General features: G+C 46.1%; 1 pseudogene across 1 annotated transcript; it reads right to left on the bottom strand.

Annotated features, from left to right (window-relative positions):
* Positions 1 to 714: 714 nt before the first annotated feature.
* LOC308640515 (arylsulfatase D-like) lies at positions 715 to 11,567 on the bottom strand (annotated as a pseudogene). Its single transcript has 7 exons — positions 11,458 to 11,567; positions 8,315 to 8,462; positions 5,599 to 5,716; positions 4,206 to 4,325; positions 3,179 to 3,595; positions 1,731 to 1,867; positions 715 to 849 (listed from the first exon to the last, which is right to left on the bottom strand). The product of its transcript is annotated as an arylsulfatase D-like (transcript).
* Between the last annotated feature and the right edge of the window lie 11,808 nt (positions 11,568 to 23,375).

Below are 23,375 nucleotides of genomic sequence, written 5' to 3'. Positions count from 1 at the left end.
CCTCCTCCTCCACCACCACCACCACCATTTTTTCCCTCCTATCCTCCTTCTCCTCCCCCTACTTCTCCATCTTTTTCTCCTCCTATTCCTCCTTCTCCTCCACCTCCTTCTCCTCCTCCTCCTCCTTAGCCTCCTTTTCCTGCTCTTCCATCTCCTTTTTCTTCTTCTCCTCCCTCTCCTCCTCCTCCTCCTCCTCCTCCTCATCATCTCCCCCTCTTCCTCCTCCTCCTCCTCATCTCTCCTACATCTCCTCTTACTTCATCTCCTCCTCCTTTTATTCCTCCTCCTCCCCCTCCTTCTTCTCTCACCTACCACCTCCTCCTCCACATTCTCTTCCTCTTTCTCCTCCTCCTTTTTCTCATCCTCTTTTCTTTTCCATCCTTTTTCCCTCCTTCTCCTCCTCCTCCATCTCCTCCTCCTTCTCCTTCCTCTCCTCCTCCTCATCTCTCCTCTTTCTCCTCATCATCAACATCATCATCTCTCCACCTACTCCTCCTCCTTGTCTTTCTTTTTCATCTCCTTTCCTCCTCTTCTGTCTCCTCCTCCTCCTCCTCCATTTTCTTTTCCTCATTCTCCTCCTCCACCTCTGTCTCTTTCTCCTCCTCCTCTTCAGCATCATCCCCCCTCCTCCTCCATAGTCTCCTTGCTCTGGGACCTCCGATGCAGACTCCTTTGGCTCCCTGTCTCTGTTCCTCCCCGTGGCTAGCCCCTCACCTCTGTAGATCCCATTGCACCTCCCCAGCTGCTGGTGTTCATCTGTGGCCTCCAGTAACCCTCCATGATTGGAGTCCTAATGGGTGATTGTGGAGTTCTTCAGATGGTTCTAATCAAGGGCATGGAGGGCTTTAACTGTGGAGAAGGTGGAAGGTGTCAGAGAGAGTGCCCACACGGGTCTCAGCTGGGGGCATGCGCTTCCCATTCTATGCACAAGCCATCTTGTACTGGACCATCACAGAAAGAGCCCCCTGCCAAGAGACCACAGGGACATGTGAGATCACGGTGCTGAGACTGTCGTGCCCAGGTCTGCTTAGCACTGCGTCACCTCGAAAACCAGGAGAGAATTGCAAAGAAATATCCAGGACGTTGTCAGCAGGCATGGTTTTTATGTGCAGTGTCGGTGGGGTCAAGTGCCCTAATAAAAGGGTGAGAGGGTGCCCCAGGGCGGGGTAAAGCAATGACAGATTCCAGCCCACATGGAAGGAACCACAACCAATAGCAGTAAAATTTATGATGGCCATTATCAGCAGAGCAGGGGACACCTGCATACCCAGCAGTATCTCCCTGCACCGTGGAGACCAGCAGTCCTTCCTACCCCTGAAGGCACAGAGGCCAATTCACGAGGGATGTGAGCTGCTGTCCTCCTTGGGGACATCTGCCTCTCACGTAGTTCAGATGTCAGGATATTCATGCAAGGACATATCACCTGACCTGCGAGGGCTTCCACGTCTCCAGGAAACCCTCGCAGATGGAAGAGTCTGCAAGTTCTTGCTTCTCTCTAGCGTGTCCCAAAGCCCTAAAAGCAGAGCCCTTTTCCTCCATGATGCCGAAAGCTAACGTTGTCTCTCTGCTTCCTGTAACCACTAAGGATGATGCTGAATGACAGCTTCTCACAAAACTGATTGCTAACGAAATGATTGGTTTTGTGCAAAATTAGACTATCACTGGGAAGAAATGAACAAACAAATGACACGAGTGGGGTGTACTCTCCCCCGTTCTTGATCTTGACTTACCTACAAACCACTCCATCTCCTCCAGGTTGTCTCTGTAAAAACCATGGCGGCTTCTCCTGAGGAAGGCTTTCAAGGTCACCAGAGGATTGTGGACGTGCAGCTGGGACACAAAGAGGAGAAAGGGCCTGTCCTTGTTTGTGAAATTAGAAAACCACTGGAATTATGGACGGCAGATGATGGTGTCCACAGTGGACCTTGAATGTGCTGGGTCCATGACCTGGGTTCACCTGCTGGGATTTCACTGTGAGGGTTCCCCCCAAAAACTCATGAGTGAGACCATGCAAGAAAGTTCACAGGTAAAATGATTAGATTATGAGAGGTGTGACCTAGAAGTGGATTAATCCACTTGGATGAACTCACTGGGTGGTGACTGTAGCAGGTAGGGTGTGGCTGGAGGAGGGGATCCCTGGGCTGTGCCTTTGGGGTCTCTATCCTTTCCCTGCTGAGCAGAGCTCTCTCTGCCTCCTGGTGCCCTGTCCTGAGCTGCTCTCCTCCTCCAGACCCTTCTGCCATTTTGTTCTGTTCCCCTTGAGCCAGAGCCATGGAGTCAGTCGGCCAACCATGGACTGAACCTTGGAAACCATGAGCCCCAAATAAACTCTTCCTCCTCCAAATGTTCTTCTTGGGACTTTTGGTCACAGTGGCAATTTTGTCTGAGTAAAACAACATCCATGGTCAGTATAGTACAGGAAGATATTTTGAGAGGGAGGGACGGGACACCCCACCCACGTACCCTGTGTTACAGAACATTGCCATCATTATTATTTTATTATTAGGTGCTGCTAATTTCTGGCTTTCCCTAATTTATAAATTAAATATCTTCATAGGTATGTACGCATAGGGAAATAGCTATATATTGTAGTAAATGTATGAATATTTATTTATTACTTATATATAAATGGTTGGGTACTCTCTGGGGTCTCAGGCATTCCCTGGGCCTTGGAAGGAGTCCCTGATGCACGACCACTACTTGGATACTTTCCAGTGCAACCCGGTAACTCAAAGCAGAGATCCGAGTGTGGAAACCAATTCATATGAAGAGGTTGGGCCTTTCCTTTTTCTTCTTTTTTTTTAGCACCAGAGATGGAATCCAGGGGTGCTTCACCACTGAGTCACTTCCCCAGTCCTTTTGATATTTTATTTACAGACAGAGTCTCACTGAGTCTCTTATGGCCTCTCTCAGTTGCTGAGGCTAGCCTCCTACTTGCCATCCTCCTGCCTCAGCCTCCCCACCTGCTAGGATGACAGAGGTGGGCAAAGTGACTCCATAAAAAAATCCTTCTGCAAATACACTGTGGAATACTATGTAGCGATGAAGAAGGATAGCTTCCTTTCATTTGTGAATGAAGTGTGAATTTGGACCTTTTCAATGCACCTGCTGCTATGGGACCCCAGGGTAGCTCACGGCTCAGAACCTGCCCCCCACCCCAGATCGTGAGGGTCCCCACCTTTGAATGTAGGCCGTGGCTTCCTGCAGCATCCGTCTGGTGGTGCTTCCCACATCAATTGGCTGCTTGGTGACCTGGTGGTTCCGCATGAGCACACAGTTTTCCAGAGTCACAGGAACCCACAGCTGGAGAACCACGTGGTGAAGACGAGGCTGGCCCTGCACCCGACTGCGGTCCAGGGATCCGAGAGGAGGCCACTGAGTTTGGCAGCCGTGAGCGTGAGGACGCCCAGAGCCAGGATGCGGGTGTAGCGGCTGAACCGGGCAGCCACTGTGACCCCCAGCTCTGGGGGCCTGTCAGGGTCGCAGTCGTTGATCAGGGTGAAGGGCAGTCCGTAGAAGTAGTGGAAGCTGTGGTTCAGTGGGTGGTGGCAGTGGTCCCCGCGGGACGCGCAGCTCACGCCCTGGTGCCACTTTCCTGCAAGTGGGGGTGGGTGGTCAGCCACACCAAGGGCACACGCTGTTGCCTGGGACAAAGAACCCCAGGGCCATTTGGATGTGGTCAGGGGAAAGAAAACCTCCAAAGAGCAGATCCTGAATCAGCAGAGGCTATGAGTGACCTCAACCAAGACTTGCTTTTGGTTTGGGGTACCAGGGATTGAACTCAGGGCCACTCGACCCCCGAGCCCCATCCCTGGCCCTTTTTGTGTTTTATTTAGAGACAGAGTCTCGCTGAGTTACTTGGAGCCTTGCTAAACTGCTGAGGTGGGCCTCTAACTTGCGGTCCTCCTGCCTCAGCCTCCCAAGCTACTGGAATTACAGGTGGTGGAGCCAGGCTCTGAAGAGCTTTCTGATTCCTTGGGGCTGAAGAAGATAGACAGGTTCATAGAAGGAAAGAAGGCAAAATATATATCAAAGAACCCCAAACCTCTGCAATGAGAACTTCTGAACTGAAAACCATCTGAGAGGGCTGGAGTGGAACCAGATACCAACTCGGGAGGTGGAGAAGGATGAAAGATTTTTTTTTTCCTCCAGAGGAAATTGGTCCCTTGACAATTGGATGGGAGGGGAATCAGGTGTTCAAATACCTACAAGGCTGGTGGTATAGCCTTGCTCCTTTGGGATTTTTGCAAAAGTGGTTTCGTTGGCAGGAAGCCCGCCTAAGCCTGCGTTCCAATAGAGGACCAGGTACTCATCGTTGTCCATTCCTGCAGATCCCACAGCAGAGCAAGGTTCATTTTCCCTTTGCTAGGAACAGGTCTTAGCAAAGGGATTCTGGGCACCAGGGGACAGTGGGCAAGAATCTGGCTGTCAGCACTTGGGGAAGGTGGGGAGGTGGTGCTCTGGGTAGGGAGTGGGTGCAGATCAGAGAGGTTGTTAAATGTGCTATTGTGCACAGTATGACCCCACCACTGAGCATCATCTGCCCCAATGTCAGCTGCATAAGTTGGACACACCTTGCCTATCATGAGAACCAACTCAGTACATGTATCTATCTATCTATCTATCTATCTATCTATCTATCTATCTATCTATCATTACCTATCTTCCAGGTACCATTATGTTGCATCTATCCCCTTTCTATCCACACATCATTTATCTGTCACCTGTATGTGCATTATGCATCTGTCACCTTTATATACCTCTATCACCCATCATTAGCTATCACCTGTTCCTCTATTATCTATTGACAGGATTGCTATCAATTGAGCATCATTAATCCATCTTCCTTCATTGACAGTATCACCATCATCATCTATGGAGCATTGTATCTCACCTGTCAATGACTGTATTTCTGCTTCTCATCCATCAATGATGGTGGTCATCCCGTCCCAGAAGGCTCCCTCCACACAGCCTACCAAGGGCACCTACCTGGCAATTTGATGAGACAAGAGCTGGTATGTGGAAAATACCAGAAGGAAAAGAACGTTTCTCTAGTACCAGACGTGCACAGACATTTGTGTTGAGTGTTTTTTCCCTGAGCAATTTTTTTCTCTGAGTATCAGCACAATTCACGCAGAATCTGCAGCGTGCTGTGTGTCCCAGATCAGCTAGGGATGATCTTGACCTCAGGAAGAGGTGTGTGGTTATCTGTGACTCCCATTTGATTAACCCAGGGGTACCTAACCCCTGAGCCCCATCTGTAGCCCTATTTTGCATTTTACCTAGAGACAGGGTCTCACTGAGTTGCTTAGGGCCTCCTTTTGGCCGAGGCTGGCTTTGAACTCGTGATCCTCCTGCCTCAGCCTCCCAACCGCTGGGATGACAGGCGTGCGCCACCGCGTCCGGCATTGTGCGTGGGTTTTAACACCCACGGGGCTAAGGGTCCTGAGGGGCGAGGGTATACGTGGTCCTGTTCGGAGCACACACTGCAGGAAGGTGACAGGAGGGCACATTAGCTTTCAATTTCCCAGTCTCTGCGGGATCACTACCAAGCTAGAGCGGCGATAGGGTCCAGGCTGCAGCCGGGAGCTGCTGTACAGGGTCCCCACAACACCCACCTGATCCGAGTGGCTCTGCTCGGGGTGCAGAACGGGGGGCCGCCAGGTGCTGGGTGAGTCTCATGCCCTCCTCCACCAGCCGGTCGATATTGGGGGTCCTGAGAAAATCAGATGAATATCACTTGGGAAAGGGTTGGGAATGCTCTGGGCCTCAGACGAGGCCTGCATGGAACTTCCTGGGGCTGCGTGGCACCTGTCTTAGTGTGCCCACTTCTCTAAGTTTGCAAAGGACAGATGAGGCTCACCCTGGGCGGTTCCTCCTACAGCCCTCCCCCCACCTCAGCTGTTGCCAAAGCTACAAAGGGCACCCCAGATTTTGAATTTTGGCTTTGGCCTGGGGGGCTGGCACACAGACACCTTGCCCGTTTCACTTTCTGGGGGTGATGATGTTGCACAGTGAGTATAAACACGGGCTGTGAGAGAAGCTTTTGTCCAGCTGGGGAATGCCGTGGGTTCTGAGCCCAGGCAGTCTGGGCTCATCCAGGACCTTGGGTGGGTTCGGGGTATGAAATGCACATCTGCGTAGTGGCATTCTCCTCTTAGGGTGGGTTATGGGAACCTCTTGTCACAATAACTCTGTGGTTACATCACAGGGCTTCTTAGAGGAAGATGGACCCCAACAAAATTACATTTTTGGCTTTTTCTTATTTTTTCGGGGGGGGTATGCAACCCAGGGGGCTTGTGTGCCTTAAATATCCCACCAGCATCCACGAAGGGTGCACCCTGAGTTTCCTACCAGGTTTCTCAGGTGCAAAATTCAAAGAGAAGATGAAACACTTCACCTAAGAGCTTTTGCAGTCAGACGTGCAAAAATAGATTGAGAATCTCACTATAGATAGGCATCCCAAAGGCAGTGACCCAGCCCCTAGAGCTCATGGAATTCCCCATGGACTGTCAGATGACAGGTGCTAGTCTCTTCCCTTCTACCTTGGAGGAGGCTGCATCTGGTGGAAGCTAAGCTATAAAAGCTCAGACCTTGTTCTTCACGCACCTAAAGCTGACCACCTCAGTGGCCCCCCGTAAGAAAAGTTTTGCTTCCCTGAGGACAACTGGAAAAGTGCAGAGACACTGGAGGTGTCCCACTTTGGGATGTGGTGCTATTGGTGAGCAGCAGGTGGAGACCAGAAATGTTGTTCAACATCCTACAAAGCACAGGATGGGCCCATCACAGAGTGATCTGGGCCAGTGTACCAGTAGGACCAAGGTTAAAGAACCTTGTCAGTCCTTCCAGCCAGCCAGCCAGCCCACCACCCATGCACCCATCCAGCCAACTATCCATCTGCCCGTCCATCCATCCATTCATCCATCCACTCACCCACCCACCCATTCATCCACCATTCAACCATCCATCCATCCATTCATTCATTCACCCATTTACCCATTTGTCTGCCCATCCACCCACCCACCCTTCCATCGATCCACCCATCCACCCATCTACCAATTTGCCAACCACCTATCTGCCCACACATCTACCCACCCATCCATCCATCCACCCATCTACCAATTTGCCAACCACCCATCTGCCCACCCATCCATCCATCCACCCACCCATCCATCCAGGCAACCATCTATCCATCCATCCATCCATCTATCCATCAACCCACCCACCCATCCGTCCATCCATCCACTCATCCACCGATCTATCCATCCATCCACCCACCCACCTATCCACCCATCCACCCATTTATCCATCCATCCAGGCAACCATCTATCCATCCATCCAGGCAACCATCTATCCATCTACCCATCTATTCATCCATCTATCTACCTACCCATCCATCTATCCATCCACCATGGATGGATGGGCAGATAGACAAATGGATGATGCCTGGATGAAAACATGGACAGATGGGTGGGTGGAGGAATGGCTCATTCATAAATGGATACATAAATGATGGATTTGGGGTAAAATTCTAGTCATTTGCTAACTCTGAGAATAAAGGACTCAGAACAGAGTACAATTTTACAAGCCTGTGTGAAATCCTCTACACAGTTTAGCCAAAATAAGAAAATATCCCATACTCTCTAAGATCTTCTGGCCTCCAAAGACCCCCATTCAGACCTTTTCCTTGGCCCCATTTTTGGCCCTAGCTCCCCCCCACCCCACTAAGATATGCTTTTTTCCCTAGTCTCCAGTCATACTGGGGATCAGGGCTTCTGATGCAGCCAACCATCCATCCATATCTGTGAACACAGGATATGCCAATATCTTTTGGAATCACTGCTTTCAAATCCTTTGGGTCTGAACCCAGTTGTGGCATTGCTGGGTCATATCGTGATTCAATCTTAAGCTTTTGAGGGGCCATTATATTGTTCTGCAAAAGACCACCTGGAGCCCCAGGAGCTGGAGAGTCAGGAGGAGCCTCCCTGGAGCCCATGGAGGGAGCTCAGCCTGGGACTCTGGTCTCAGCTTCTGCCCTCCAGGGCTGGGGGAGGGGTGGTGGTTCCTGGATTACATTTAAGTCTCTGTGTTTTTGGTTATTTATTACAGCAGCCACAGAAAAACCCTTATAAACTCAGCAGGACATCAAGTTGTTTGAGAGGGCTAAGACCCTATTTTTACTCTTGGAGAATAATCATTTTTGGTGCTGAATTCTGCAGCACTAAGAAATTTCATTTGCACTGGTCGATTTTAAGTGAATTATTCCACTAAACTGCACACAAGGCACAACCCCACGACCCAAACTACACTCTACCTCAGTGTAAGGTTCCCATAGCAACAAACATCCCAGATGCCCAGATCATCTGCCAAGATCAGCAGGATGTTTGGCTTGGAAGCGTTAGGTGGTTTCTACTCACAGGTCTGCAGAAGCCAACATACAAGGAGCAAAAGCAGCACAGTCTCTGCAGAGGAAATAAATGTACAGGATTTGGCATGCAAAGTTTACACCATGCATATGTAGATGTCAGGCTTCTGGTGAGGGCTTGAACTGAACTCCTATAATGCCAACTGAGCCCCAAGAGAATTATCCAGCTGTGGGAAACCTCTGGTTTTGCACGGAGTCCAACAGCCCAAAATAACCAGGGTGGAATCCCTACTGCTAATGGCCAATCAAGACTAATGCTGAGAGAGGCCCATTTTCTCCCTGCACCCAAACTGGAGATTCTCAGCAAGCAATCAGAAACTGAGCCCTCATCAGAAAGTTCCCTCCACTTTAACCCCATGCGAACAGCACAGAGGTCCCCTCTTTATCCTCTGGGGACACATTCCAAAAATCTCAGAGGATGTTGAAAGTTCAGCTAGTACCTAACCCTATATAGACTATACTTTTTCAGTATATATAGATGCCTGTCATAATGTATAATTTATAATCTAGGCATAGCAAAGGATTAACGGTGGCAAATGATAACAAAACAGTTGTAACAATGTGCTGTGACAAATGCCTGACTTACAAGTTTTTCACTTTCTGTTTTTTTCCTTGTTTATTTTTGGACATGGGGCAACTGAATCCTGGGAGATTTCTGAGTGCATTTGTGGTGACATTTGTCGCTACCAACACCCCAGGGTGACCCTGGAAACACCCTTTGTTGTTGTGCAAGTCATGGTCTCTTTGAATTTGTTTTGTCACTAAATGGGTCCTCTGGGTTAAGGTCATTTGAGCTCAACTCTCAGTAAAGCGGGGGCGAACGTGGGGTCCAGAGCCTGAGGCCTGCCACTTGGGGTCCTCAGCGGGTCAGGAGGTGGCTGATGGTTGGCAGGCGCCTTGGTCCACAGTGCGAGGTGCTCCAAGGCTGCGCCAAGCATCAGACAGGGCACTAGGAGGACCAGACCTGCAGGGACACTAGGATTTTAAACCACAGATGGGGGATTCAAAGCAACCCCAGAGACACAACAGCAGGCAGAGGAGAGAGTCCCTGAGTATCTGAACAGGGGTCCAGGCGCCCCACTGCCCTAGAGGCTACTAGGAGCTTCAATGGTGTCCTGGGCTCCACCTGCCCCAGGACCCAGAGGTACTCAGCTGTCCAAGATGTGCTGGGGGTGGGGCAACCGGGGAGGGCAGGCGGGCGGAGTCACAGTGGGAGGGGGTAGGCGGAGGGAAGGGGCGGGGGCTGCTATAGATCTTGTGCGCCCTGAAGGTAGGGGACTGGAGGATGATCCTACTGCTGGAGGGACAGGGACACCAGAAGGCACAGTGGGCGGACTGGAGGACCCAGAGCGGACTGGGGTGTCCTAGCGCTGGGAGGAGGACCCAGCTGTGGCAGCGGGGCGGGGATGGAGGAAAAGTCAAGGGTCTGCACCCTGTGGTTTTTAGTGAGCAGTGTGTGTGTGTGGGGGGGGGGGTCATAAGGCCATGCACAGCTGCGCAGGGGCGGGATGGGGGAAAGTCAAGGGTCCACACCGGGGGAGGGTCATAAGGCCCTGCACAGCTGCGCTGGGGCGGGATGGGGGTCTTGGGGGCCAGGAGCAGGGCGGGGCGTGTCCTAGAGTGGGGGGTGTGGGCGTGCTGGAGGTGGGCCAGGGACAGGCCTGATTATTGGGCACTGCAGAGCTGGGGCTGCGAGGGGGACGTGCCCAGGAGCTGGATGGGGCCTTCCTAGGGGGACAGGGTGGAGGGCGATGCAAGGGCATGTTCTAAAGTGCACAATGGACTGCAGGAGGCTGAGCAAGGGGCGTATCCTAGAGGGGGGATGTGCTGGGGGTGGGGCAAGGGGCGTGCCTCAGTGTGAGCGGCAACGCACAGCTGAGGCTGGAAGGGGACACTCCCAGGAGCCCACCAGGGCCTGTCTAGGGGGAGACTAGGCCTTAAGGTGGGGTGGTGAAAGGTGCCTGCCCTAGGATGGGGGGCTGGACATGCTGGGGGCGGGACAGGGGCGGGCCTTAGTGTTGGGCACTGCGGAGCTGCCCCTGGGTGGACATTTGGTCCCAGGAGCGATCTGGGGAGTGACTTAGGAGGGGAAGGGACGGCGCAGGGGTCCAGTGGCGGCCCTAGTGTTGGAGGGACCCTCAGTGCTGGGGGAAGGGGAGAGAGGCCCCGGGGGAGGGACAGCAGTGGCTTAGACTGTTCCTGGGGACTCCCCAGCAGCAGCAGGGAGGGGGCGCGGGGTGTGCGGGGGGGGGGGGGGCGAGAGGACACTCATGCAGGGCCCCAAGTCGGGACCAGGTGGTTTTAGGGAAGTGATAGGGCGAGACGGCCATATGGGGAGAGGACCGGACAGGAGGATCAGCTGGGGTCAAGACCGTGTTGGGGGTGGGACAGGATTGTGTCTTAGAGTGTGTGACAGGCCATGGCTGGGTGTGGGGACCAGGATGGGACACGAAGGGCTTCGAGTTTATTGGGGAGAACTCGGGCTTCGGCCTGCATGTCTTAAAAAATGAGTGTGGAGGGTGTCACAGCCTTGTCAGGGTGGGGCAGGGGACTTGCCTTATAGAGATTGTAGGACTTGGCCCTGGGGAGGAGTCCCGGCTCCGAATGGGAGGGGCAGAGCGGGTCTTAGTGGGGGGAAACTCCAGCGCATCTGTGCCGACCTAATGTGGGGGACACAGGCCATGAGGGGGCAGGGAGCAGGTCTTGGAGGGGTTCGGAGACCCCGAGAGTGGGGAGTCGAGTCTCCAAGGCATTGAGGTGAGGCGTGTCACCCCGCTCGATCCTGGAGCGGCCCCGCAGGCGTTTCAGGCACAGTTTCTGCGTCTCAACCCAGGCCCCCCCTCCTGCTCGGGGGGGCCCCCCACCTCCCTCTGCCCCCACCCCAGCGCTGCTCTCTGGGCCCCCGCAGAGAATGAGCCTGGGACTGGGTTTCGGTGACTCACCATTTCCTAGCACCTCAGCTTCCTTTCCAGGGTCTCTCGCTCTTCCCCTCCCCAGGCCTGAGTGGCTGCGAGTCCTGGGATCCCGAGCACCTGACGGTGGCCGAGGCGCGTCCCCTGGGCCTGCGAGTGCACCTCTGCGTGGATTCCATGGCTGCGCACTGGCGGCAGGGAAGTACCTTGACCCCAGATCTGGGCGCCATCCTGCCAGGGCTGGTGTCTCCGCCCACCAGGCTGCTTGGTGTGCTCCTGGACCCTGGTGGCTCACTTAATCGGATTAACCTTCCAACTCTGGGCCTAGGGAGTGGCTCCTGGAAACAAGTTCTCCCAGGTCCCCACCACCAGTGAAGCTGGGGCTTCTGCATCTGCTTAATCTGGATGGGGCACAAGCAGGGTGACTCCCAAGGCAGCCAAGGCAGTTTAGGGAACATTTATTTTTATTCCTTCCAAGGGTCTTGGGACAGCCCCACCCCTCTCATAGAATTGGTGCGAATTCAGCTCCACCAGGCTCCGCATTGGGAATCTCTAGGGTGCTGGACTCTTGCTCCTTTGTGCACGCAGGGCCTGGGTTGAAGCCAGAATTAAACCGGCAGGGAAATGGAGTGAGAACAATTTTGATGAGTCTGGCAAGTTGGAGACTGTTCCCTGAGAGATTGAAATGTCAGTTCCTTCAGAACCCTTCCTCCACCCTTGAGCCAATCTGCTGTTAAAATAGCATGTCCCAGGAACTGCCCCTCCCTACAGGGAGCTACAAGGTTTTTGATTAATGTGTCCTTGGCTGCTCCATCCTGTCCTTCCGCCTTCAGCTCTTCTGGTTCCCACCTTTTGACCAGCTCGGGAGCATCCTGTGCCTAGTCTTGTTTGCAGGAAGGAGAAAGATAAGGGGAAGAGGACTGGAGACCCAAGGAAGCCTAGGACATATAAAAAGGGCAGAACACTTTGCTTCTTGTGATACCAGGAAACCAGCCTTGGCCTCTTCTCCCTTCCAGAAGTCTGTGTTCCCCTTTTTAAAATAAACCCTGCTTTATATGCTAGCTTAGGTGTGCTTCTCTAATGTTCAAACTTCAACATGTGGGAAAGCAGAACTCCTCACCAGTAACCATGGTATCATATTTGGAGGTCCTACGGAGCTCTTAATGCTTAAGTGCAGTTAGTGCAGCTGTCACTCTTCAAGACTGGGGTGAAGGGCTTCCCTGCCTAGGCAGCTATCAATCACCTGTTCAGTACAGAGCAGGCATGTTGCGTTCTGCTGAAGCTACTTCCCAGTTCTTTTTTTTTTAAATTAAATTTCTCCTTTTTTTCCTGGGGTTTTTCACAATCAGGAATTGGTGAAGGGGTTCCTGTAATCTGCTGTTTGACAGGGTCACAGTGTGGGAGATGCTGTGGCAGGGCCACACCATCTGGAATCTGAAACCATGGGGAATGTTAAGTGTTTTTTTATGATCCTCATGATGTAGAGAACAGGGCATCTATCAATAAATAATAAAAGTACGTGTTCCCTGAGAATGCAGGAAATTTTCCAGAATGAGACCAAGGACACAATTGAGACAGGCCCCAAGATGTGTTTCAATATCTCTCAGGAGACAAAAAATAGTGTTATTCCTTAAGAAATTCACAGGAAAAAGATTACCAATCAAAGTTCCCAAGAAAAGCCTAATACACAAGAAATGTTTATCCCAGGGTTAACAATGTACACTAATGTTCCCCTCCCTTCTAAAGCCACAACCTGTGCAATAGCCTAGTTACAGAAAAACAATAGTTGTGCCAACTGTACAAGGACCACCCTATGTAACTTGCTTAATTAAAGGAAGATTATAGTATTCCCCTGGAAGACAAGAAGCTAATAAAAATACATTCCCCCCATTAATACACCCTCCTCTGCCTCACACAGGAATTCATGACGGAAGTGGAAAACACATAGTTAATATTAATGGCAAATGGGTTGAGGTGCAGAACCTGCCCTTTAGTTAAAAGATTAAAAAGACACAAGATGTGATCTGCTTTGACCAAGGATCAAGGAAACTTTAAGAAAGCAGTTAAATAAGTCATATGAAAAAAAGGAAATTACTTTGGAAATTAAAAATAGAATAATGTAAAATTAATATAGATATATTTTAGAGTCACTTTGGAATAATAGGCTTTCACTATTTTAAGTGTGTTTTACTGTCACTTTAGATTAAAAGTAAGAAAGCTTACTAATAATTATAGGTGTGCTTTAAAGTTAAAGGTTAATGAAATAATTTATATGTATGATTTAAAGTTAAAAGTTAATAATAGAACAGGAGACATGTAGTCGAGTTGTGCAGTATAGTGTTATGGGCTAGGTTATATGGGCAATGACCAAGCAGACTCCATTTTATCCTGAGACTTAACATCATGTAAGAAATTCTTCTCTCCTGCTCAGGCTTGGGGCTATTCCTTGTAGAGACAGTTATGGGTCCTGCAGGGAGCTGTCTGGCCAGCTAAATTCTGTCCATTTGGACAGAACTGGGAATTGGTGTGTTTTCTGAGTGACCTGCCCCACAACAGTGTGCACCTAGTGATTTAAGGTGATAATGTAAAAGCTTAATCATAATTGGCAAAGGTTACAGGAAAATATTCTAAACCATGTCCTCAATATATCTCAGGTAATCAATATGTCAGAAAAGATTGTGACTCTTGAAAAGTATGCACATCAAATAAGTTTGGGGCTTTGAGACTATTTATTAACTACCTGGAAAGATATCTGCAAAAAAAAAAAGATATCTGCAAAAATGATATAAAAATAAAGGCCCACCTAAGGGCAGTAGATTCCTTTTGAAGGCTGCTCAGAACTTGCAACCTGCTGTCCTTCAGCACCACATAAAAATAAATAAAAATTAAATAAAGTTATTGTGGCCAACTACACCTAAAATTTTTTAAAAAATTAAAAAATAGGGACAGGCTGGGGATGTGGCTCAAGCGGTAGCGCACTTGCCTGGCATGCGTGCGGCCCGGGTTCGATCCTCAGCACCACATACCAACAAAGATGTTGTGTCCGCCAAAAACTAAAAAATAAATATTAAAAAAATTCTCTCTCTCTCTCTCTCTCTCTCTCTCTTAAAAAAAATAGGGACAGAGTGTAAGGGACCGGCGAAACGTCGGAGGAAGAGACCACAAGAGACTAGCTCCATGCAATTGGCAAAAGGAGGTTTATTGAACCAGCCTACTGGGGCTCAAGGCTCACTCAGGAAGGGAGAGCAGCCCAGAGCCCAGAGCAGGGGTTGAACAATGCTTAAGTACACCTTTTGGGGAGGACAGGGGTGGGGGGTGGGGGGCTTTGCATACATCACAGCCTCCTTTAACAAATCACCTTACACCGCGGGAAAATCAAACAATAATTTTTAGACTTGATTAGTACATTCATTGGCGGGAACAGGGCTGGCTGGAGTGATAGGTCATTCCTAAGGAGGGGGTTACATTTAAACTGGTTGGTTCGGACCCTGAATCTACGTGAGGAATTGCACAGGACTCCAGGCCATAATTCAACTAAATGGCCAGTGGGGCCTTGTCCTAACTGCCTCAGGAATTTAACCCATGCTTTGCAGTTTAGAAGCTTTACCCTTTCAAGAGTAATATACTGAGACAATCTCAGTGAATATGATTGTTTCTCTGTGCACCATGTCGCCCCTTGACCTGTCTTGAAAACATTTCAATATCTTGCTGAACCTCACTCCTCAACCTGGGCCCAGGGCTGTTTTGTGTCACTGATGAGGCCTCCTTGGTCCAGGTCCCAGAGACACCCTCATGAATACAAGCAAAACATTGGCCTTAGCCCACAGGTGAAGGGAGACTGTCCCAAGTCTCCACGGAGTTTCCTACAATGTGAGGATGAAGAGGAGCAAGGAAGAGGTACATGTGCTTGCAAAAGAGTCAAGAAGTTTAAAAAAGCCCAGAAAGTGACTTGTTCACTGGACACGGGTTTAATTACCCCCACACTCAAATCTCACTCAGTGAGATTTGAGTGTGGGGGTAATTAAACATATTTAAGCCATTGAAATGTTTATATCATTCTTCATGTGGGAGGAGAAACGTTTTCTTCAGAAATAGATCTGAACTGGAATTTGAGGACAAGTGGTTAAATGTTAGTCACAGCATTCAGCAGAAATCCTGGGAAACACAGAAAATAGGAAGAGTTTCCAGCCCATTCACAAATGCACCCTGTGGCTGGGCAGGGTGAGGCAGTGCTTTGAAAGCTGAACTCCCAGAGTCCAAGTTCACATTCAGGATGTGACTCCTATTTCCTACTTGGATTCTGAATTATTTTCTTTAGGTTATTATTGTTTTCTACATTTAATTTGCTAGGAGTGATGATTGATTGAAGACACACATTATAATCTTAACTGTTTTCTGCTTGTTAATGTCCTTCTATGAATCTTCATGATTTCATTTAAATACTTGGGAATTATTTCCCAAGTACTTGATACTGTTTTTATACAAAAATGTACAATGAACTTTTGAAAAGATTTTTTATGGATTCTAATTAGTTACACAGGATAGCGGAATGCATTTGGTCACATTCTACATAGGTGGATTATAACTACTCATTTTTATGGTTGCACATGATATAGAGTTTCACTGGTCATGAAGTCATATATGTACAGAGGGTAATGACGTCTGATTTATTTTACTTTCAATCTACCTCCATAACCCCTCCCCTTTTTTTCACTTCCCTCTGTCTAATCCAAAGTTCCTCTATTCTTCCCAAGAACCTCACCCTTATTGTGAATTAGATCTGCATATCTGGGAAGACATTTGGCCTCTGATTTTTTGGGACTGGCTTATTTTGCTTAGCATGATATTCTCCATTTCCATCTATTTGCTGGTAAATGCCATCATTTGTTCTTCTTTTAGGCTGCATAGTATTCCATTCTGTATATATACCAAAATTTCTTTATCCATTCATCTGTTGAAGGGCACAGGGATCAGAGATCCTCCGACCTTTGTTACAAAATGCCATTGAGTCTGAAAGACAAGCCTCTACCTCAGAGCAAAGCCTGTCCAAGGAAGGGGCATGACCCTTGTCCTTGAAAAGACCCACAGAGCACTCCTAGGCATAAACCTACCCTGCTGAGTTGTTTGTCTGCAAATAACAGGAGATATCTGCTGTGCCAGGTGTCTCTGACTCAGTCTAGTTGGGGACCAATAGCAACCCCCTAGCAGCCACCAATCAGCATGAGACAGGGAAATACCTGAGATTCCAGATGACCCTCCCTGTAGTTTATTTTAGTTGATAACATGTTGGGAAACCATGTAGTTCAGAACCTACAACCCCTGTGGCCCAAACCAAACAGTTCAAATGAATCCCCCTCTGTACTAATAAATCACCCCTACCCACCAGTTCCCACCAGTGAATGTGCTAATCATGTTTAAGAGTTGTTTTATAATTTTCCCGCGGTGTGTGATGATTTGCCAAGAGATGCTATGATGTATGTTGGGATTCCTGCCTTTCCCAAAAAGTGTATAAAACTGCTGCAAACCCTGGGCTAGGGGCCTCTCAGCATCACCTGTTGCTGGGTGCACATGGAGTACCAAGCTAGCTCCCAATAAACACCTCTTTGCTGCTTACATGGATCTTGGTCTCTGGTGGTCTTTTGGGGGTCCCGAATTCGAGCCTAACAAGTCTAGGAAAGATTATTGCAATAAATTTTAACTGGGCTTGAATTTTGATAAATCTTTGTGAATTCTATAATTGTTTTGTAAAAGTCAAATAAATTTTTATAAACATATTTTTAAATTTACAAAAAAGTAAAAGAAAACAGTGCACCACATATTGACATAAGGATTCACTGTATTCTCCTCACTTGGAGAGAAATTGACAAGTTCCGTAAAACCCACATGAATTTGTGAAGAAAACCAAAACTATGACCCACTCTTTCAAATACATGACAAAACTCTGTGGTTCAGCACAGTGACATCAATTCTTACTGAAAAACTACAGTGAACAAACCACAAAGTTCTAGCCTGAGATTGGATTCTTATAAACATATAGGAGTATTTGAAGATGGAATGATGCACACAATTGTGAACAATTCATTATAGTAAATGGACTGAGAACTTCAATGAGGATAGAAGTGTTTCTAAAATGATTCTAGAAAATTCAAAAGTTGTCCTGCAGAATTATGAAGCTGCAGCCCCAGCACCAGTCACACATTAAACATACAGTTATCCATGGTTAACATATATAAAAAAAAGTTCAATATCTCTAGCAGTTAGAGAAATGCAAGTTAAATCTATTCCCTCTCACTCCAGTCAGGAGGGCAATTCTCAGGAATACAAGTATCATTAAATCTTGGCTTGTAGGTGGGGAAAAGGTTCACTCACCCACTGTTGGTGGGACTGCAGATTGCTGCAACCACTCTGGAAAGCAGTATGGAGATTCCTTAGAAAACTTGAAATGGAACCACCATTTGACCCAGCTATGCCACTTCTCGATTTATATCCAAAGGACTTAAAAATCAGCACACTACAGTGACTCAACCACAAAAATGTTTATAGCAACTCAATTCACAATAGCTCAACTATGCAATCAGCCTAGTTGCCCTTCAACAGATGAATGGAGAAAGAAAATGTGATACACACACAAACACGCACACACACACACAGAATGGGGAGGGGAAAAATAAAAGTCTATTGGATTAGATAAAGGGAAATTATGGGAAGGGAGGGGAATGGTAAGTAAAGAGAGTAAATAGAATGGGACACATTTTTATGTTCATATATAACTACAGACCAGGGTAACTCCACATAATGTACAACCAAAAGACTGGGATCCTAATCAGAATAAGTTACACTCCATGCATGTATAAAGTGTCCAAATATACTCTAGTGTTATGGAACACACAGAAATGCAAATACTGAAATTACTCGAATTATCAGGGCAAAAAACAAGAGGGAATTTTGGTGATCTTGAGAGAGGAAATATGTCTTAGAATTAGACTGAAGGTTCAATCAGAAACCACTTTTAAATATTTTTTTTATTTTTTATTTTATTTTCTTGGTATGGAGGATTGAATCTCTGCACACTTAACTACTGATCCACATGTCCAGCTCTTCTTTATATTTTATTTAGAGACAGGATCTCACTGAGTTGCTTCAGGCCTCACTAAGTTGCCAAGGCTGGTTTGAAACTCACAATCCTCCTGCGCCAGCCTCCTGAGCTGCTGGGATGACAGGCATGAACCACTACACCAGCAAGAACAGAAAATTTGATAAAGAGTACCTCATTAAATTTTATAAGAATTTTCTCTTCAAACACCATAAGGAATGTGAAAACAGTCTCTAGATTGAAGCATTCCAAAATCTATGCATACATCAATATAACATCATTTTACTAATGAATGTTTTTTTTATTGATTGTTCAAAACATTACAGAGCTCATGATATATCATCTTTCATACATTTTACTCAATTGGGTTTTGAACTCCCATTTTTACCCCAAATACAAATTGCAGAATCACATCAGTTACACACTCATATTTTTACATAATGGCATATTAGTGACTGTTGTATTCTGCTACCATTCCTATCCCCTACTATCCCCCCTCCCCTCCACTAATGAATGTTTTAAGTTATAATTATACAAATAATTCTAATGTGAAAATACTTTTTTAAAAAAGCTGCTGAACAGGGAGACACTATTTCAAATTACATATATGAATAGTTTCTTTCTAGTGTCTAGATTATAGCAAACTCTAGTGAGTTCATAATTAAATGGCAGTTGATCAATTAAAAAATGAGTTCAGAATCGTGAAACCCTGAATATGGCTATTGGTTTGATAGTGTTCCCTGAGGATGAAGTTCAAAATGAAGATTGTCAACCTTTGGTCATGAGTATGGGGATGATCCTACCGTAAGGCTGCCCCTGTCCTGGATGAGAACAGGGTTCCTCAGTGTTATTTTAACTCACCTGTTTTTCCAAAGGTTATTGATATGCTCTGTGCAAATACCCCCACCTCTGAAATCCGGGGGAGCTTAGAGTATGTCTCCACTTGCTGCTCAGGTGACACAATTTGAGGCTAACAGGGACCCTAAGAACTCTGCAGCTCTGTGTTCCTGCAAGAGATAGGCAGGGGGCGCCCTTCCCACACACTTCACCCTTCTCCTGCAGGACTTTTTAATTGGAAGAGGAATGATGGAGTCTGACTCTCATTCATGCTTTCCCTGCAAGTGAGGATACAGAACAACTCCAAAGCTGAAATCAAGCCTCTTGGGAGACCCACTCATCACAGGGGCCATTTGTGGGGAGTCACTCTGAATGACCCACGCCTTCCAGTCCTGAAGCAAGAGGGTCTGACCAATCACATGGGCAGTATCCCAGCTCATGAACTCAGATATGTCTTCAGATGTAGACGCATCACCCGTGGGGTGGAGCCACACTCACCTATTCTTCTGTAATCCTACTCCTTTGCCCCATTTCAGATAGAAAGTTCCATGCAAACTACCTTTGTGTGTCCCCTTCTATTGCTTTGTCCTTGGGTGTGGCCTTCCTAGATATCAGTCAACCTGCTGACAGCAGACATTAGGAAGCTAGACTCAGCCCCCTGAAACCTGACCCCTGGCCTCATTTGAATGGCTTCTCAACAATAAAAGGGTTCAGCCTGTGTGTGTGTGTGTGTGTGTGTGTGTGTGTGTGTGTGTGTGTTTGTGTATTTTCTAAACCACCTACCGGATCAGATGGTTGTAACTCGGGGATGCATTTGCTTATCGCAGAAACAAAGCCATCCATGTTCCTGGGATGACCCCCAAAATCCTTCTTCTTGTTCCTGACTATATAAATTACAAGAAAGAAATAAATGTATACACAAGGATCATCAGCTACATCGCGTGATGTCATATGCAGGCGTGCACTCCTAGTTAAAAACAAATTGAAATGGATCCAAAATATCTTAAGAACCACGTGGTTACATAAAGTTAATCAATCCTACTGTATTAATTATAGGTTATGCCCTTATCTACAGAAATATCCAAGGATTTTAACTATATTTTCATTGATATTTCTTTTCTTTTTTTAAAATATATATTTTGTAAGTTGTTGATGGGCCTTTACTTTTTTTATTTATTTGTATGTGGTGCCAATAATCAAACCCAGTGCCTCATGCATGCCAGGCAAGCGTGCTACCATTGAGCCCCAACCCCAGCCCTCATTGATATTTCTTTTTATCAAGGTACAAAGATAATTATTTTTCAGAAATTATTTTCAGAAATTATTTCAAAGTGTAACCAGGAAAAATTCTAAAAGGAATTTCAACAGAGGAGAAGCACACATTGGAGGTCCTAAGAAGAAAGAAATCATTTTTGGGTAAACCAAGATCTTTATATTCTAGATTTTTTTTAATATTTTTAATTTTTTAGTTTTCGGCGGACACAACATCTTTGTTTTGTATGTGGTGCTGAGGATCAAACCCGGGCCGCACGCATGCCAGGCGAGCGCGCTACCGCTTGAGCCACATCCCCAGCCCTATATTCTAGATTTTTTATGATAAAAATATTTTTCCTAAACAGAAATATTTTTATATTATTAATTAGACAGATAATATAGAAAGGTAAAAACAGATTTATATGTACTGGACTGACTAAATGTTTTAACTGATTAATTCAAGAATATTTCAGGCTATTTCCCTGATTTTATTCTCTATGCTGACACTGAGCTAATATTTTTGTTCATATTTTGACATGATAAAGACCTATTAAAATATTAAGTTTAATGCCTTTAAGCAAGGTCTTTATTGCCTAATGATTCTTATTGTTTAAGGCAAGGATTAATTTGGGTGAATAAATTCACATCCTTGATTAAACACTAAATACATTAAACTGCTGACTTATATTCTACTTTTTACAATTCTTCTTGGAGACTAAATTTGATTGATTCAAAGACTGTCCATTCTTGCATATTTTGTTTGTTGAATCATTTTGAGATCTGGGAATTTTATTAGGACTGAGGTTCTCCAAATTAAAGTTGTATGTTAGTTTTGAGCAATAAAAGTTGCAAACCTTGTTGAAAATTCATGGACATTATAGAAGTTCTCTGACTGGACCTATTATCCATAAAAATATGGTAGGATTTGTATACTGCTTAGTTATATTTTTAAAAAGACAATTGAGAGACACCTATTTAAAGGATAATATTCTGAGACATAAAGATATGTTGAGACCTTCTCTCAGAAAGAGATTGAGGATTCCTTTTAAATTGTTAGGATGGATCAACTAGTGTATATATTGGGAAATTACAATAATCAATTCAAGGTAAATCTGATCATTTAAATACTTGTACTACTATCCATAACTTAAACTGATGATACTATGGCTTATGCCAAGTCTTTACTCAATTTTATTAAATAAAGAAACGGGGGAACACAGGACCCCAGAGGCACACACTAGATCTTACAAAATATTTATTTTTTTTCTTAATTGTATTATTGAGAATCTCAGGGGATATAGCCCAGTTGGTAGGGTGCTTTGCTCACATGCACAAAGCCCTGGGTTCAATCCCCAGCACCATCAAAAAAAAAATTTAGACCTCTGCTGAATTTACTGAATCATGTTCACTGCTGCTGAATATGATTCAGTAAATTAAATCAGATTTGAAAAGATAGAATTTAAACCTGTCATCATGAAAATGACCAAAAAACCTGACACAGGAAGGTAAATCTTCCAACTGCAGAGTTTACAACCACACAGCTTCATGAACTTGTCAGGTAAGTAAAAATTATGAAGAGACTTCTATGGACCCATTCTCAGATCTATTTTTTTAAATTTGTTTTTTTTTTACTTGTAGATGGAAACAATACCATTATTTTGTTTATTTTCTCATGTGGTGCTGAGGATCAAACCCAGGGCCTCACATGTGCTAGGTGAGCGCTCCACCACCGAGCCACCACCTCAGCCCTCAGATCCATTTTTAATGTACATTGTAGTGTGGACTGGAAAGCCCACCCATGAAACTAGATTAATCTTACTGACTGTAGTGGTCAGTTATATGTTGATCCTATGGCAAACAGGATGTCTGGGATTCTATTTGAGGAATAGACACTATACGAGAAACCTAAACCAGACAAACATGCTGCCTTTAGAAATTAAGACTACTTATCTGGACAGTTGTCCAACTAGAAAGATTGTAGAAATAGAATTTTTCTCTACAGGCCACTTATTTACACAAGGTATCCACCAATGTAGGGTTGCCCTGATCATTCTACAATAGAAATTGGCACCTTTCCTAAGTATTATTCCTGAGTATTCCTAAGTATTATGCAAATGTCTAGTCAGGACCACACAAGAGGTCTAGAAATAGTGGATGCATTTAGGCTGGTCTCTTAGAATGGACAAGAACAATTACAGGAGGTTGCCTGTCACCTGGAGGTTTTATTGGTAATACTCTAACCCTCATGAGATGGCATCCAAAAGGATGTTAGGATGTTTGTCTTCTGCCTTCAGAATATCTACCTCACTGACAGACCTAACAGATTTCTTAAATGTGAGAATTAAGAGAAAGGATGATGACTATCCTGTAGCCTGTATGAATACAACTCATCTTAGTTATTATCAGCTGATATTTCAGAGCTACACGCTGCTGAAGTTAAGGTTCAGGTCTGAAACAGGTGCATGCCAGTTAACCAGACCTAGGCCAGCTCCTGGTCTCAGGATCTTTGAAGTGACTACTTTAAATATTATTCCTTGCTTCTATGACACAGACTTTATGGCTCTGTTTCAAACTTACAACATAGGGATTCTCTTAACATTGGACTTAAATTCCTTCCAAGAGGTTTCCTAGTCAGATAAATGCTGATGGAAAAATTAGAACTGAGTTAAAATGCTGTAAAAGGCCACTGTGATAAATATTGTGACTGAGCCCTCTGCTCTGTGGTTTGTGGAGAGGCTGAAGCGCCATGCCAAATGACAATGTCTATGTTACCATTGCCAAGAGCAAGGCTTCCCAATAAAATCAAAAAAAGATGAAGAATCTTCTGATGAGTGTTTGACAGAATAATAATAAT

The sequence above is a fragment of the Spermophilus citellus genome (genome assembly GCF_964194105.1).
Source record: "Spermophilus citellus genome assembly, contig: SCAFFOLD_241, whole genome shotgun sequence".
NCBI classification, from domain to species: Eukaryota; Metazoa; Chordata; class Mammalia; order Rodentia; family Sciuridae; genus Spermophilus; species Spermophilus citellus.
Note: the sequence above shows the minus strand (reverse complement) of the source record. Positions and strands in the feature narration are given on the sequence as shown.